At 39.5% G+C, this 13979-nt stretch overlaps 1 pseudogene; it reads right to left on the reverse strand.

Annotated features, from left to right (window-relative positions):
- Positions 1-13152: 13152 nt before the first annotated feature.
- The window catches only part of LOC109696799 (nucleolar protein 16 pseudogene), a 60328-nt pseudogene continuing 59501 nt past the window's right edge, over positions 13153-13979 (reverse strand).

Below are 13979 nucleotides of genomic sequence, written 5' to 3' on the forward strand. Positions count from 1 at the left end.
TGAGTAAATACCCAAGAGTAGAATGACTGGGTTATAGTAAGTATATGTTTAACTTTTTAAGAAACTGCTGTCCTGAACCATTTTACCTTTTTACCAGCAGTGTATGAGAAGCCCAGTTGCTTCCCATCTTTGCTAACTCATGTATAGTGATATTTCCTTGTGGTTATAATTTTTATTTTTTCATGCCTAATGATTTTGAGCATCTTTGCATGTACTTATTTGCTATCCATATTCATCTTCCTTGGTGAACTGACTAATCCACTATTTGGTTTTTGGATAGTCAGCATCCTATCACTATATGAAAATACATGACACAAGATACTTATGAAGTAAAGAGAGATTTATTTTGGCTCATAGTTCTGGAAGTTCAAGTCCAAGATTGGGTTGCCCCATGGGTTTGGGCCTCTGGGAAGGGTGGCACATCCCGGCAGAGAGCATGTTCAAGTGAGTGCTCACATCTTGAGTCAGGAAGCAGAGGATGGGTGGGGTCCTGCAATTCACTTTAAGGGCACACCTCCAGTGACCTAAGAACCTCCTATAAGGCTCCACCGCTTAAAGGTCCACAGCACCTCTCAATACTGCCACCAAGGGGACAAAACCTTTACATATGGACTTTTGGAGGACACTGCTCATATTAAAACCATAGCAGTTTGTTCTCTTGTTACTGAATTTGAGAATTCTCTATATATTCTGAAGAAAAGTCTTTTATCAGATACACAATTTGCAAACATTTTTCCTAGTTTGTGGCTTGTCTGTTTATTTTCTTAACATATTATGGACTTGAGAAATTAAGGTATGGACATTTTGGGGAAGACATTATTCTGTGATCATGGTATGCCCCAATATGATTACCCAATTGTTCTAACACAATTTATGGTAAAGACTCTCTGTTCTCCACGAATTCGCTTTGTATCTTTGCCAAAAATCAGTTTGTATGTGTCATCTGATCATATTTTGCATTAAATGTCTTGCGTTGGTCTTGAAACTGGTACTTCCTTACTGCCTTGGTAAGCTCTCTTGTGAGCTGTTTTTCTATGTGTTCAACATTTGCAGTAGAGAACACCCTCAAAGAGATAAAATAGCTTCTACCCTAGAACTCAGTCTAATGGAGGAGACAAAGAAAACAGACATTTATTTATTAATTTTTTTGAACTAGGTCTCATTATTTAGCCCTGGCTCATCTGGAACACACCCTTCTTGCCTCAGCCTCCTGAGTGGCTGGCCAAGCCCCACTGGGATTACCCACGTGCACCACTGCACCCAGCTTGAAACAGTTTTCATGCATTGTATATTTGGCGTTTCCCCTACAGTCCTTGGCCACTAAGGGTACATGATAAAACAAATTATTTTTGCCCCAGGAAATTGGAGAGTGCATATAATCTAAAGAAAACTCTCTTGGTGTTTTGGAAGAGGATCCTGGATGAAAGATGATTCAGTGGACAGTAAGTCATATTAAGTGGCATTGTCTGAACATACTCCCATATCTATTCATCAGGGAAGAGCTGATGGGGAAGGACTGATAAGCAGTGAAGTTCCAGAATGCCAGGGCAGGGTTGCTTGCTCACTACTTCTCAAGGCTTAGATCTGAAGTTTCTCTTTGGGAACCAGAGCAACTCAGGTGCTACCCAGCTGGCAAAGGGGAACCAAGACTGAGATGGAGCCTCCAAGCGTCCTCCCCTTCCCTCCCCTCCTTTCGCCTTTCTTAGACAGGGACTTCCTATGTAGATTAGGCTGCCCTTGAATTCATAGTCCTCCCGCTTCTCCTCCCAAGTCTTGGGATTACAAGTGTGCACCATCAGACCTGGTGAAAAGGGAAGTGTTCTTGAATGGACAAATTAAAAAAAATTTTTCTCCCTTGTTACCAAGTAGCAAAGAGAATAAAGAAAAAAATAAGGCCTGGTATGGTAGTTCCCACTTGTAATTCCAGCTACCTGGGAGGTGGAAATTGGGAGGATCAAGGTTTGAGGGAGGGGTAGGTAGCGAGAATCGTGATCTCATCTCCATCAACAAGCTGGGCATGATATGGTGGTCATGTCTGTAATCCTAGCTACACAGGAGGAATAGGTAGGAGGATCATAATACAAGGCAGGCTGGCTCTGGGAAAAAAATGTGAGACCATATCTGAAAAATAATGAAAGAAAAAAGAGAGCTGGGCATGACTCAAATGGAAGAGTATCTGCCTTTCAAGTACAAGGCCCTGAATTCAAACTCCAGTATTGCCAAAAGAAAAAAAATAATTAAAATTATATTTTAATTATTATTTTTAAGTTAATTTTTTATTATTGTTGTACTGTGGGTACATTAAGACATTTACAAAAGTATTACAAAGTATCATAGTTGAATCCATCCCCTCCATCATTCTTCTTTATCCCCCCTTCCTCCATTCCTGGAACAGTTTCAACAGGTCTCATTTTTCCATTTACATACATGAGTACATAGTATTTCTACCATACTCACCTCCTACACCCTTTCCTTATGTCCTCCCTGCTCCCACTGGTACAAATCTCTCAGACAGGGCCTGTTTTGCCTTCCTGTTCTCTGTTTTTGTAAAAGAAAAGGAAAAAAAGCCATTTTTGTTTGTGTTTCATTGTGACATTTCGTTGTATATATGTATTATAACCTGAATTGGTTCATCCCCTCTATTTTTCTCCTTTTTACCTTAGTTCCCTTCTTATAGTGATTTCAACAGGTTTAAAAATTCTATATTCATTCTTGTATAGGAAGTACATCAACCATATTCACCTTCTTCCTCCTTTTACCCTCTCTCTCTTACATGTGACCTCCCCTTAGCACAACCTGTTTTTCATAATGTTGTATTTGTATCAGGTCTATATTCCACATATGAGAGAAAACATGTGGTCTTTGCTTTCCGAATCTGCCTACTTCACTTAAGGTGATGTTCTGCAGATCCATCTTTGTTTGTTTGTTTGTTTGTTTCTTCTATCTCCGTATCTCTTTTTATCATTTTATTAGCATATATTCATTGTACAGGGGAGATTCATTGTGACAATTCCAAATAGCCTTACATTGTATATTGGTTAGATATTGCTCCCCCCCAATCTCCCCAACTCAACCCCCTCCCCACTCCACTTAAAGCAATTGCAAGAGGTTTCATCATTGTATTTCCCTATATGTACACAAAGCACATCAACCATATTCCCTCACCTTCATCTCCAATCACCCTCCCCACTCCCATAAGTACCCCCACTGTACCTATTTTATAGTCCTGTCCTTCATTTTTAATTCCAAAGTCAATGTTCAACGGGATTTCTCTATATGTCCTAGCTGTGAATATACTTTACCGAAGTCAGTTCAACCCCCTGTTACTCTCCTTTGCTCTTTCCCTGCTACCCCCTATTGTTCAACAACTTTCAGTACATGTTGTTATGTGCTCTACCTGCATGGATGTAATGTATTTCAAATTTTTCTTTTTCCTTTTCCTCCTACCCCGAGTTCCGCAGAGTAGTTCCAGTATACAAAAATGTTCTACATATAATTATGTATATGGTCATGTTTTTTTTTGTATATATGTGCAGAAGATTTTTAGTTTGATGCTGTCCCATTTGTTCATCCTTCCTCTTAATTTTTGAGCTATTGGAGTTCTATTTAGGAAGTCATTTCCTATGCAATGACTATCCTACTACTTCCTGTAGTTGTTTCAAAGTTTCACACTTTATATTAAAGTTTTTGATCCACTTTGAGTTGATTTTGGTACAGGGTAAGAGACAGGGATCTAGTTTCAATTTTCTGCATGTGGAGATACAGTTCTCCCAGCAACATTTGTTGAAGATACTGTCTTTTCTACACCATATGTTTTGGGTTCCTTTGTCAAAAATCAGTTGGCTGTAGCTGTGTGGATTTATGAATGGGTTTTCTATTCTGTTCCATTGGTCTTCATGTCTGTTTTTATGCCAATACCATGCTGCTTTTATTTTTATGACTCTGTGGTATAGTTTGAAGTCAGGAATTATGATATCTCCAGCATTACACTTTTTGGTCAGAATTGCTTTGACTGTTTGAAATCTTTTGTGTTTCCATATGAACTTTAGGATTGATTTTTCTACCTCTGTGAAGAATGTCATTGGAATTTTGATAGGGATTGCATTGAACACATAGATTGCTTTTGTTAGTATGGCCATTCTCACAATATTTATTCTGCCAATCCATGAGCATGGGAAATCTTTCCATATTCTGATGTCTTCTTTGATATATCTCTTCAGTGATTTATAGTTTTCATTTAAACAGTCTTTGATTTTCTTCATTAAATTTATCCATAGGCATTTTATTATTTTTTGAGGCTATTGTAAATGGGATTGTTACCCTGATTTCTTTTTCAGTCTGTTCATGGTTGGTATTTAGAAAAGCTACTGATTTCTGTATATTAATTTTGTATCCTGCTACTTTGCAAAAAGTGTTTATAATTTCTAAGAGTTTTTTAGTGGAGTTTTTAGAGTCTTTTAGGTATAAGATCATGTGATCTGCAAATAGAGATAGTTTGACTTCTTCCTTCCCTATTTGAATTCCTTTTTCTTGCTTCTGTCTTATTGCTCTGGCTAGAAATTACAAAACTATATTGAATAAGAGTGGGTAAAGTGACTGTCTCACTCCTGACTTTAGTAGGAGTGTTTTCAGTTGTTCTCCATTTAGTATAATGTTGCCTATAGGTTTGCTATATATGCCTTTCTTATGTTGAGGAGCATTCCTTCTATTCCTAGTTTCTTCAGTGCTTTTATCATAAAAGGATGTTGGATTTTGCCAGAGGCTTTTTCTGCAGCTCTTGAAATTGTCATGTGATTTTTGTCTTTGCTTTTGTTTATTTGATCATTACATTTATAGATTTGTGTATGTTGAACCATTCTTGCATTCCTAGAATGAAACCAATTTGGTCTTTTTGCTGTGTTGTTGAATTCAGTTTGTCAATATTTTGCTGAGAATTTTTGTGTCTATATTCATTAAAGATGTTGAAGGATTCTCTTTTGCATCCTTTTTGGACTTTGGAACGAATGTAATACTGGCTTCATAGAATGAGTTTGATAGTGTTCATTCCCTTTCTATTCCCTGGAAAAGTTTGAGGACTATTGGTATTAGTTCTTCTTTAAAGGTCTTCTTTAGTTCTTCTTTAAAGCTGTGACTCCATTGTGTCCTGCCCTTTTATTTTTTTGGGAGACACTTTATTACTGCTTCAATCTCATTGTTTTAGATCTATTTAGGTGGTTGATAACTTCTTTGTTCAATTTGAATTGGTTAAATGCATATAGAAATTTATTTATTTCTTCTAGATTTTCCAGTTTACTTGAATATAAGTTTTCAAACTTATATTCTAATGATCTCTTGTACTTCATTAGTATTTGTGGTTATATCTCCTTTTTATCATTAATTTTATTTATTTGGGTGTTTTCCTTCCTCTGTCCAGTCAGATTGGCTAAGGGTTTGTAGCTCTTATTAATCTTTTGAAGAACCAATTTGTTATTTCATTGATTCTTTGTATAATTTTCTTGATCTCAATTTCATTAATCTCAGCCCTGATCTTTATTATTTCTCTCAGTCTCCTAGTTTTGGGTTTGGTTTGTTCTTGTTTTTCTGGAAGCTTAAGGTGCATCATTAGGGTATTTATTTGAGATGTCTCTGTTTTTTAAATTTATGCACTCTTAGCTATACACTTTCTCTTTAGCATAGCCTTTGCTATGTCCCACAGGTTTTAGTAGGCTGTATTTTCATTTTCATTAGATTCTAGGAACATTTTGATATCTTTCATTATTTCTTAGATGGCCCCTTGGTCATTCAGCAGTGTGTTGTTCAGCCTCTGTGTGTCTGAATATTTTCTGTAGCTTCTTTTGTTGTTGAGTTCTAGTTTTATTCCGTTGTGATCTGATATGATACAGGGGGTTATTTCAATTTTCTTAAATTTGTTAAGATTTGCTTTATGTCCTAAAATATGATCTGTTTTGGAGAAAGTTCCATGAACTGTTGAACAGAATGTGTATTGCATGGTGGTTGGATGAAATACTCTGTGGATGTCTATTAGGTGCATTTGGTCTAAAGTGTGTGTTAATTCTGATATTTCTTTGTTGGCATTTTTTTCTGGATAATTTATCTATTGGTGACAATGGGGTATTGTGGTCTCCCACTATCACTGTGTTGGGGGTCTTTCTGTTCTTTTAATTCCATTAGTGTTTTTTTTTTAAATTGTAGTTAGGTGTAATGATGTTTGGTGCATATATGTTAAGAATTGTTTCCTTGATGAATTGTTCCTTTTATTAGTGTGAAATGACCTTCGCTGTCTCTTCTGACCGATTTTAGTCTAAAGTCTACCTAGTCAAATAGAAGTATAGCTACTCCTGCTTTTTTGGGGGGTCCATTGGCTTAGAAAATCTTTTCACCCTTTAACGCTGAGCCAATGTTTATTCTTCTCAGTGAGATGTGTTTCTTGTAAGCAACAAGTGTTGGGTCTTGTTTTTAATCTAATTTGTTATTCTGTGTCTTTTGATGGGGGCATTGAGGCCATTAACATTCAGTGCTAGTATTGAGATGTAGGGTATTTCCAGTCATTTCTTTTCCCTTGGTGTTTACTTTTCCCCCTATTCCTTTTTGCTAGTCGTCTTGGTCAGAGTGATTTATTCTTTCTTTCATTTTCCTAGCTGACTCTAATTTCTTCTTCTATGTGTAGGATTCTTTTAAGTATTTTTTGCAGTGCTGGTTTGGTGGTCTTGAATTCCTTTAGTTTTTGTTTGTTGTGAAAGATTTTTATTTCTCTTTCAATTAGGAAGAATGTTTTTGCTATCTAGACTAGTCTAGGTTGACAGTTGTTTTCTTTTAGGGCCTGAAATATATCTTTCCACAACCTTTTTGTGTTGGGAAATCTGCTGTTATTGTAATGAGTTTGCCTTTATATGTGACCTATCATTTCTCTTTTGCAGCTTTCAGTATTCTGTTTATTCATATCCCCTTTGAGTTTAGTCACTAGCTTATGCATCTCCTTGAGCTCATTGGTCATTCTTACTATTTTTTTGAATTTAATATTTGATATTTCCTCCTCTTAGGTGTTGTTTAGATCCTTAGTGGTGGAGTTGGGATTTGAGGGAAAGCTGTTGCCTTACTGCTTCATGTTTCTGTGTTGAGACTTGTGCATCTGAGGTAATTTTTGAAGGGAAGTTCCAATCCTCTGTGTCCTTTTAGTTGGTTTTTTTTCTGAAAGATTATAGAGTACTTGGTGGTGGTTAATCTGTGGTATCTTGTCTCTGGATGGGGTGGGGCAGTGGCTCAATAGTGAACCCTTCAGCTTCTTGTTTTCAAGATGCTGAATGTTACCCCTGTTCCACATGGAGTGAGGAGTCACAGCTCTGTAGCTATCCCAGTTGTTAAGGTGTAGCCTTGAAATTACAGTAATCCCTAATGAGAATCAGTTACTACTCCGGTTTGAGTATCTTTAGTTGTCTATTGAGGCAAAGATGGATCTTCATGGTCCTGGAAGACTGAAGGTAATAAGAGTGGTGATGGGAGGGATACAGAGAGTATCTCTAGTAGATGATATCAGGCGAAATATTTTTGTAGCAGAAGGGGATGGCAGCTGAGCTAATAAGGGATTAACTAAGAAGTAGACTGGGGCTGGTCAGTGGTGGCTCATGCCTGTAATTCTGGCCATTCGGGAGGCAGAGGTCAGAAGGATTATGGTTCAAAGTCAGTCTGGGCAAATAGTTTGTGAGATCCTATTTTGAAAATACCCAACGCAAAGAAGGGCTGGCAGAATGACTCAAGTGATAGAGTGCTTGCCTATCATGCGTGAAGCCTTGAGTTCAAACCCCTTTACCACCTAGAAAAGAAGCAAACTGGGATAGGTAGAAGAGGTTCAGTAGATATTAAGATGGGAGAGAAAAGGTGGGAGAGCAATTGAGAAGTTGGACAGACAAATATAAACAATAAAACGGCAAAACTAATCTAGGAATCTATCCACTAAAAGTGTTGGTAGTGAAGGAGAATTGTGGGTGGGAAGACAGAGAAAAGGGTCATTAAAGTCCAGAAAGTGGTTCTGGTTGTTGACAGATGGAAAGTATAAATTTGAGAGGGTGATAGAAAAGGGGATGAGAAGAAATGGTTTAAGGTTACATACTGAAAGGTGGGTTATGGGTTCTCATATGATGACTACAGAGATGGATAAGGGAGGAAGGTAGGCCCAAAGAGAAAACTGGGGGGGGGGGGGAGAAGAATGTAAAACAGAAAAAGAGAGTATAAGAACAAACAGATAACAAATTGACATCACAGTCTGAATAGCAACAAACACAAATTTTATGTAAAAAATTGTGAATTTTTTAGTGCTTTCTGAGCAGTTGATGTCTACCCCCTACTGAATCTTTCAGTCCACTAGATGGCACTCTAATTGGATACCTGCCTCTGGAATAGTGTTTGATGATGCAGAGGGGGGACTGTTTGGAGTTTGTACTGTCAACTTGCCATTCTCACACCATCCCCTCTCTCAGGGGATTCTGAGAGATTCTGTAGTTATTCACAGATGCAGGCTTTTGTCAGATGTCCTCGCTGGAAGGAGGCACAGGAGTTGGGTTGGAAGTGCAGCTCCTTGTTGCTGTGGCCACAGGCAACCCTAAGCGCTCAGCAACTTCTTAGGCAACACTGTGCCACGTTCCCTGGGACCTCTGTGAGCTGCTGCTTCTACTCACGAGATACCAGTGGTTCCCTGGTGGTTTGTGCCCTACAGTGACTTTCTCAGCTGCTGCTGCTGCTGTGCATGTGGGCTCCAGGGAAGGTCTGTTCAAAGACCTTCAAATGTGACGTGCTACTGCTTCTGTTCCCTGGGTCCCAGAAGCTTTCCCCAGCAGCTCTCAGGCTGTGCACCTTCTTTGTTTGGATACCGACCTTGTCCATGCTGTTCTTGTGGTAAAGATTTCACCTTTCCCTCCCCCACCCAAGGAGCTGGCGATAAGCTCCAGGGCCAGGGGGAGTGCAAACCTGCAAACTCTTCACCTACACTGTTGCTTCTCTCTTTATGGGTTCAAACAGAGCTCTGTTGCTTGCAGGCTGTGGGACCATATATGTGTCCTCCAGGGCCTCAGTTTCCAACTTCTTTGGGATTGTAGGCTCCAGGATTTGGGGGTGTCAGCAATCTGCCATCTTTCCTGGTCCTTTTTTCCTTCCCTTCCCTTCCCTTCCCTTCCCTTCCCTTCCCTTCCCTTCCCTTCCCTTCCCTTCCCTTCCCTTCCCTTCCCTCTCCCCTTCTCTTTCCCTTTCCCTTCCCTTTCCTTTTCCCCTTCTCTTTCCTTCTTTTCCTACTTTTTTCTTTCTGTCAGGGTCTTGCTATGTAGACCAGGCTGGACTTGAACTTGTAATCCTCCTGCCTCAGAGGAGTGTTGGGACTACAAACCTGTACCACCATGCTCTGCTTTAAAGTTTCTTTAGTTTGCCTATCACAGCCTATACTTGTCACTTCACATAAGTCATATGTAGGAAGTGATCCCCAAGGAGGTGAGATGTGATCTTCACATGAGCAGGAGTCAAGTGGTTGAGGTGATTTTTCTCCTCTACTTTTGTTTATTTTGGCAATTGCCAATTAGGTTCAAGGTTCCACAAGATCACTGAAGGAGATATCTGTGTGATTATGGAATTGTTCTTCTGTAAGTAAGATTGGCTAAGCCTGGATCAATGATAAACATTTCCCTAGTGGTTCCCACTCTGTTTTCTGCCTTGATGTATCCAATGGATAACAATCACATTTATGTGATAATAAACACACTTTTACACATGTCCCAAGACTGTAGTATAAATACATTGTTTTTTTGGTGGCACCAGGGTTTTAAACTCAGGGCCTCATGCTTGCTAGTCAGATGCTCTTATGGCTTGAGCCACTCCAACAGCCCTTTCTTGTGTTGGGTGTTTTTGAGATAGGGTCTTGTGAACTATTTGCCTGGTCTGGCTTTGAACCATGACACTACTGATCTCTGACTCCTAAGCAGGTGGGATTGCAGGCAAGAGCCACCGGCGCCCAACTATAGATACATTTTGATCAGTCTTTATTCTAGTGTCTCCTTCCTCTCTCCATACGTTTCATCTTCCTCATTCCTTTCTTCCTCCTTTTCTTTTTTCCCCTTCTTCTTCAGTTGATTTTATGATTACTGGCACTGAGTGGTTTGAAATGACCCTATCATTCTATGCATTTGAAAACAACTAAGCACTCACTTTTAGTTATCAAAGAAACCTAAAACCATAGCATAGAAATGCCTTTGGAAAATTAATTGGAACAATTCTCTTTCCTGGTAGTGGACTGGTTTCTCAGAAGGATTTATAAAGACTCTTGGGAGGATTTCACAAACTTTTCACAGAATGACCATCCTTATATCTAATCTAATTTCCTTACTTTGGCTTGAACTATTCATTTGGTTCATCTTTAGCTGGAAGCTCCAATTGTCTTTTTGTCTGGAAAGATTAATCCTCTGCAATTCTACTTTCATAGTATTGCTCCCCTGACACATCTTCCTAACATCTATTGGATGTAACCCTGGCATTAAACCAACTGCTTTTACATAATTCAACCACATGGCTCTCTCTTTCTTACACAGTCCCTTTGTTTTTAGTTGGGCTGTGATGTTTACTGGCCCTGTCCACCCCAGTTCCTCCTACCACGTCTTCATTTAACTAGTCCCTCTCCTAGAATAACCTTTCACATTTTCTTGGCCTAACATAAATCCTACTCTTTCTATACTTTCTTTAATCCTTCATTAGATTGTTCATTCACTCATTCATTTCATTTACTTGACAGATCTTTATTGACATCCGTGCCATGCCAGGAACTGTGCCAACTGTTGGGATACAAAGACACACCCTTAAGGTTCTTAAACAACCTAGTACATCAGAAACAATACTCTTTAAATAAGTGCTGTGGTAGAAGAGAAATACTCCCTAACTAAACTCTATCATATGAGGAGCCTTCCTTTCCTTCAATTCCCTTTACCATATCTGAACACTATTTGCATTATGTTGCATTGCACTTACTTCCACGACCCCTTGGGATTACTTTCTCTTAAAATGAATACATTTCTTAAGTGTTTTAGGCATAATAGAGTTCTACAGTAAGAAAGAAGATGGTAGGTGTTACCTACTTGGGCTGGGTTCTTTTGACTGAAGCAATGCCTCTCCTATGGGTGCCTCATAGATTTCCCCTGGCCATCTATATATCTCTTGGAGCCCTTTTACCTCTCTAGGAGGTCCTCTCTCATGAGATCTTATAATTAAGCTAAAGCTATTTACCTTCCATTCTGTACAGAAATCCTTTCTACAACCTCTGCTTAAACATTCATTTTAGTGACTGGTAAACTTCAACCTTATGATCTGGATTTATTTTCTTGAGAAGATGAATTTATTGGGTGGAAGTCCATCTTTCTGTGACTTCTGTGACAGTGTATTAGCATGCAACTTGATGGAACTCTTTCTGAGGATTCTGCAAAATGTCTAAATGTTGAGAACAATCATTTGGTGCCCAGTACTGCACATCCTGAAGTGGTACTTGGCCACCTCTTTGGAATATGTAACACTTGTCTTATTGATAGAGTCCATTGCCTGTCTCTACCAGCTGCATGAACATTCTTTCCTTACCGGATTTATTGGAGTGTTACACATTTTCCCCCAAACCAAGTCTGAAGAGCTTCCAGTAGATCCCCTTGGACTTTTAAGGCCTGGTACCACAAGTGTTTGCACCTGCAGTGCTTTCTCCTGATGATCTCATGAAGCAGCAGTATTGGGAGGAGACTCCTTACCCCTATGGTGCAGCAGTTTTCCAGGATCAAATGTTGATTGTGAAGAGGGGAGCTCATTTATGTCATCCCTGAAGGGATACCAGGAGAGAGGTAGAGGGTCTCCAGGAGATGGATTGATGGCCAGGGAAAGTTGTGAGCTGCCTATGGGAGGAAAGGCCTGGGCCCAGCCAGTGGAGCCCAGTTTGCAAGCATTTTAAGTGCAAGGAGTTAGACATACCTGATCTGAAATCTGCGTTCTGTGACTTTCTAGCTTTGACCTCACTGTAAATAAATGTAGTCATACTTACTGTATTGGTTTTCTAGGGCTACCATTAAAAACTGCCACAAATTGGATGGCTTAAAACAACAAAATTTAATTCCCTCCCAGTTCTGGAGGCTAAAAATTTGAAATCACATTGTCAGCAGGGCCACATTTGCTCTAAAGGCCCTGGGGAAGAATCCTTCCTTGCCTCTTCTAGCTTCTGGTGGTTTCTTGCAATCCTTGGAATTCCTTGGTTTGTGGCAGCATAACTTCAACCTTTGCCTATATCTCCTCTGGTCTTCAAACCTCTCTCTTTAAAAGGAACACTAACCTTTGCATTTAGGATTCATCTTAATCCCACATGACCATCTTAACTCAAATTTCATCTGCAAAAACCCTATTTCCAAATAAGGGTCTGAAGTTCCTGACTGACAAGGAGTTTTGGGGACATCCAGTACACTTGTCTTGTGGAGATTTGGGCACATAATAAACACTAACTAAAAACTAATTAACTAAGGAGAAAAGGTTTATTTTGGCTCATGTTTTAGAAGTTCCAGTCTATGATTGGGCTGGCCAATTGCTTTAGGCCTCTGGTCAAGGCACTAGTTAGCAATGTTAGGGAGAAAAATCACTTACCTCATTTCCATGATGTTAAAATTGGAAGAGGATGGGTGTAGGGTTACACTATTTCCTTTGATGGCACACTTCCAATGACCTAAAGACGTCCCACTAGGACTATCTCTTAAACATTCCATCACATCTCAATAGCAGCTGGGGACCAAACCCTTAACACATGGGCCTTTGGATCCAAACTATAGCAATATCCAGAAAATGGTAATCATAGCTTTTATTATTACTAGAGATGTAGTCAAATATTTTGCTCAAATAAATATTAATAATAGTAATAGGTATCACTCATTGAGGGTTTTTTTTGGTAGAGAAGCAAGATATCTTTGGCTTTATTATGTACAGATTATATTTAAGGAAAGTACCCACCCTGAACAGCAAGTACAGGCTTTTCTGTGAGCCTCCAAAAGAATATAAATCGGAGCCTCTAGGGGAATATGTATGTATGTATGTGTGTGTTACCTGAATCTATGGGATTTGGCCAACTTCCCCTGATGCTGTACACTCCTTGCTTTAAACTCTTACTCAGCCTGGGGCAGTATAGAGCAGCCGCTCAACTTCCATCGTCTTTTTTTTTTCTTGGCAGTACTGGGATTTGACTTTCATCTTATTCTCCAAAGAATCATGAAGGCTTACCTCTCCACTGGGTAAAATGTTTAGATGTTGATCTTATCCTGAATCTATTTTGGGGTATCTTGGTGGTAATCCTTCTTAATCCAGGCCATGGCCTTACAGTCTTCTCCACAGTTCTCTACATTGTAGCATATGTAGTCATTGAGGTCCTGACACAGGGTATTTTCTGGAAGACTGGCTTCTGCCTCCAGGTCATTTAGCACACAGGGCTTCTGCATAAGCTCTTTGGGCTTCTCCTCCACATCCACCTCCATGACCTTCACCTTTCTCTTATGGAGGGGAACAGCTTTGTTGGGGTCCTTGGGGAATTCCGTCTCTGTCAGGTTCCGCCACACTGATTTGATGTGGTCCCAAGCAGTTCAGATATGGGAACACTCACTCTGCCATTTTAGCTTCTGTTGAGCATTCCCGTTCAGATGCTTTCAGTGTTAACTAAACTTCTGCCTCAGAGTCTTGTCCTTGGCCTTGGGGATTCTACTAATCACACCAAAAGATCACCTGAGTGGCATTTACTCTCAGCACCTTGGGTTAGCAGATTCCTTCCAGCAGGTATGCTCAGGACTGTCCCTATTTATTAGTGTCAGGAATTAGACAGAACACTTTCTATTCATGATCTCCTGTAATCCCTACTATGATTGTTAGTCTAGTAACTGTGGCCAAGCAATGATAATAATATGACCCAGAGCCTATGCAAAGCTTCAAACTGTCATTAAAAAAAA

This window comes from Castor canadensis, chromosome 14 (genome assembly GCF_047511655.1).
Source record: "Castor canadensis chromosome 14, mCasCan1.hap1v2, whole genome shotgun sequence".
NCBI classification, from domain to species: domain Eukaryota; kingdom Metazoa; phylum Chordata; class Mammalia; order Rodentia; family Castoridae; genus Castor; species Castor canadensis.